Source organism: Arachis ipaensis, chromosome B04 (genome assembly GCF_000816755.2).
Source record: "Arachis ipaensis cultivar K30076 chromosome B04, Araip1.1, whole genome shotgun sequence".
Classification (NCBI taxonomy): domain Eukaryota; kingdom Viridiplantae; phylum Streptophyta; class Magnoliopsida; order Fabales; family Fabaceae; genus Arachis; species Arachis ipaensis.
In genome coordinates this window covers 117,153,039-117,157,762 of record NC_029788.2, presented here as the reverse complement: position 1 = coordinate 117,157,762, position 4,724 = coordinate 117,153,039, and positions in this window count along the sequence as shown.

Below are 4,724 nucleotides of genomic sequence, written 5' to 3'. Positions count from 1 at the left end.
TTCCTGCTGCCGTGGTGATGGCCGTGCCTTTGGTCACTGGAAAACCACCACTACTCCTTCTGCCCCGCCCCTGTTTCGTTAGGGTTTGCTGCTTTTCATGGTGAGACTGAACTTGTTTTGCCTCCTTCACCATGTCAGTTGGTTTTAGTTTCACCTAATATCCACTTTGATGAGTTTGGAAAACTCTAATTTAAATTGATGATGATCAAACATTATTAACAGCAAAATTATTAAATTATTTTTTATTAAAGTATGTTAATTATAATAATTTTTGCTGTGCAGATTCCTTTATGGGCCGAACAAAATAATATTTAAGCAAGTCCATTGGAATAATTCCCATTCAGCCTTGATGTTAGATTATTGTGATTATAATGGCTGAAACTATGTTTCGTTTTATTGGGCCAGCTTTACTCATTATTGATACAAGCCCAAAATTGTTCCCCAATGCATGATCCGAAAATAACCCATCAGGAAAGCAAATGTTGTAATTTGCCTGAAGCCTTCAATGGATCTCTTCTCTAAGCATGTGATGGAACTCAAAGTTTTATTTAGAAGAGTTAATACATGCATTGGAAACATAAATGAGAGAGAGAGTGTGAGTGACATGATTGATTTGTTGATGCAGCACGCCATTCAAGCAAGGGAAGTAAAAGCAACTTTCTCCACTCAATTTGACTAATACATTTAATTGCTTCTCTTTTATTTGTTTCTTCTCTCTCATCACTTTCCTTCTCTTCTTCCGTCCTTACACAGCAAATCATGGAGACTTTGAGCTATCAAAAAGAAGGGAAGGCAAGCTACAAGACCATCACAATGATGGCAAGAAAACATAAAAAATATAGTGGCTAAGATCTGCAACCATGAAAGGAAAGATATGGTAATGAGATCTTGGCTTCTCCATACCAAAAATGGAGAAGGAGATTCGGCCAGCAGCAAAGAGAAGATCTTGGAGGAGATGGCTTGTCACCACTTTTGAGTTCACTCATCACAGAAGGTAGCTAGGGTGGCTGCGTGAGGAAGAAAGCAAAAGTGGAGCAGAAGAAGTCATCATCATCATGAAGCATCAAGGGCCAGAAATCCATCTTGGAGAGCAAGCTAAGGATGGAGAGCTCGGATTGATGAAGAGTGATGACCAAGAAGGGACTAGAGGTAATTGCATGTTGGTTATTGCATGGATTATCTCTTCTCTCTCTCTGGCCGAACCGGTTTTGTTATTCGGAGAAGAAGAAGTTGGCTTGGTTTTTTGGCTTCAAATGTGGAGGCTTCCCTCTTCTATAAAAAGGGAGAACAGCCACTGTTTGGAGCAAGGAGAAAGTTTGAGAGTGCAAGGCACAGAATTCTCAGAGCTACTTGAGCTAACGGTTTTTTCTTCTCCTTCAATGTATTCTGTTTTGTAATTTTCTGTTTAATTTTGTCATGTCTTGAGTCTCATGGAAAAAGGCAAACAGTGAGGTTTGTATGAAAAAGCCATAGAGCGGAAAAAGGCAGAGAGTGCAAAATTAAAAGAAAAAGCCATAGATGTCCTTAGAGTTCCTTTGTTCATCTATGTTGTTTTTCATGATTTTGTGGGAATTTCCTTGTAAGTTGGATTAGCACTTTGCAGATTGTAATAAGGAAGATTATAGTGAAATTCCATCATGTTTGTGATGGAGACTGGATGTAGGCTGCACTGCACTTAGCAGCTGAACCAGGATATATCTGGGTGTAATTTTCTATCTTCTCTACTCCATTTCTGTTTCAATTGCACAGGAGCTAAAACCGAAAATATCTCGTGTCAAGTGACGAGACAAAAAGAAAAGTCTCGTGGCTGGGGACGAGACAAAAGAAAAAGTCTCGTGGCTAGTCACGAGATAAAAAGACAAAAAGTCTCCAAAGTTGGTTTCAAAGGTCAGCAAGTATTATCAAGCAAAAAGGGGGCTAAGATTCAACCTCCCCTTCTCTTAGCCACTGATAACCATCAATTGGTATAAGAGCTTGGTCTCAAAGAGATCAAGCTTTGCAACTTGGAGTAAAGATCCTCATGGCAGAAAACAGTGGCTCAAATATGGTGTCCTACAATCTGACCGAAGGACAATCAAGCAACAAACCTCCTCTTTTCAATGGGAAAAATTATACCTATTGGAAGGAGAGGATGAAGACATTTGTACAAGCAGTGGATTACAGACTTTGGAAGATCATCCTGGAAGGGCCTCAATATCCAACTGTTACAAGTGCCGAAGGAGTTGTCTCTCTTAAACCTGAAGCAAGTTGGACGGATGAAGATTGAAAAAAGGTGGAGCTCAACGCTAAGGCCATCAATCTGCTCAACTGTGCTATCAGGTTTGAGGAGTACCGACGGGTATCACGTTGCACAAAAGCAAAGGAAATCTGGGATAAACTCCTAGTTAATCATGAAGGAACAACCATTGTGAAAAAGACCAGAATTGATATGTTAAACAGAGAGTACGAAATGTTTGCAATGAAGGAAGGAGAATCCATTGATGAGATGTTTGAACGCTTCAACACCATTATTGTTGGCTTGGATGCTATGGGAATCAAGTATCCTGAATCTGTGCTAGTGAGAAGAGTGTTAAGATGTCTCACAAAAGGAGTGGAAAACAAAAGCTTTAATTATCTCTGAGAGTAATGGTCTTGATTCTATGACTTATGATGATTTGAGAGGAAATTTACTTGCTTTTGAAAACACCTGCTTGAAAAAAGATTCAAAAAAGAAAGGAATAGATTTTTCTTCTGTCACTAACCCTCTGGATGATGAATCCAGTGATAACTCATCTGAAAATGAATTTGTGTTGTTTGCAAAAAAATTCAGGAAAATGGTGAAGCTCAAAGGCAAAGGCAGCAGCTCAAGGAAAATGAAGAAAGACCTTAGCAAAGTAACTTGTTACAATTGCAAGGAAATGTGGCATTTCAAATCTGATTGTCCTAAGTTAAAGAAGGAAGAGAAGCTAAAAAGAGAAAAGAAGAAGGGACTGATGGCTTCATGGGAAGATTTGGAAAATGACTCGGATGATGATGATGAGGAATCCGAGACCAAGTCACAACCTTGTCTCATGGTAGATCACATAGATCAGGTAGTCTTTCATAACCCTAACACTGAAGATCTTCATCTTATGATAGACCACCTTTCTGAAAAAATAAGATGTTTTCTGCTGGAAAATCAAGAACTTGAACAACAAATCACCATTCTTAAAGCTGAAAACAGTTTTCTTAAAGAAAAAGTAAGGGAGGCCGAAACTGCTTGTGATCTTGTTAAAGAAAATAAGCAGTTAAAAGCCCAAATTAAGAGCTGTGAAAGTGATCATTCCGTTCTTGCATATGTAGATTGTTTTAAAAGAAATGAAGAGTTGCTTAAAGAGGTTAAAAGACTTAAGGAAGACTTAGCCAAGTTCACCTAAAGTTCTGAAAATCTGAATCAAATCTTGGCTAGTCAAAAATCTCTTTATGATAAGGCTGGGTTGGGGTTTTATAAATCTGCTGAGAAATCTCATTTTGAAAACTTTGCTTCATCCTCTAATGATACAAGATTTCAAGATCCCACCTACTTTAACAAAACAACAACTCCAAGATTTTGTAGACTATGCAATCGAAATGGACACTTTCCTATTCAATATTTTTTTGGTGAAAGAATGATTGGTGATAAAGTTTGTAAAGTTATTTTTTATTACAATGGCTTAGGACATAAGAGATGGTTTAACGTGAAAGGATCTAAGAAAGTTTGGATACCTAAGGTCACTTAAGCTTGTATTGTAGGTATGCCTAGCATCCAAACAGAAAGAAAATATGTGGTATATGGATAGCGAATGCTCTAGGCATATGACCAGAAAGACAACCTTTTTCATAAAGCTTGATGAATATGATGGAGGACTTGTCACTTTCGGTGATGATGCAAAAGAAAAAATAGTGGCTGTTGGGAAAGTTGGTAAAAATCTTATTAGTTTTTATGTTAAATTCACATTTCTGGACTTTACTATGAGTTTGTGTGTTTTTTTGTGATTTCAGGTATTTTCTGGCTGAAATTGAGGGACTTGAGCAAAAATCAGATTCAGAGGTTGAAGAAGGACTGCTGATGTTGTTGGATTCTGACCTCCCTGCACTCAAAGTGGCTTTTCTGGAGCTACAGAACTTAAAATGGCATACTTCCAATTGCGTTGGAAAGTAGACATCCAGGGCTTTCCATAAATGTATAATAGTCCATACTTTGACCGAGTTTAGATGACGTAAAAGGGTGTTGAACACCAGTTCTACGCTGCTGTCTGGAGTTAAACGCCAGAAACACGTCACAAACCAGAGTTGAACGCCAGAAATACGTTACAACCTGGTGTTCAACTCCAGAAAGAGCCTCTGCACGTGTAACATTCAAGCTCAGCCCAAGCACACACCAAGTGGACCCCGGAAGTGGATTTATGCATCAATTACTTACTTCTGTAAACCCTAGTAACTAGTTTAGTATGAATAGGACTGTTTACTATTGTATTAGATATCTTTGAACATCTTTTGATCATTTTTAGATCTAGAGACCTCCATGGGGGGCTGGCCACTCGGCCATGCTTACCCTATTATCACTTATGTATTTTCAATGGTAGGGTTTCTACACTCCATAGATTAAGGTGTGGAGCTCTGCTGTTCCTCATGAATTAATGCAAAGTACTATTGTTTTTCTATTCAATTCAACTTATTCCGCTTCTAAGATATTCATTCGCACTTCAACATGAATGTGATGAATG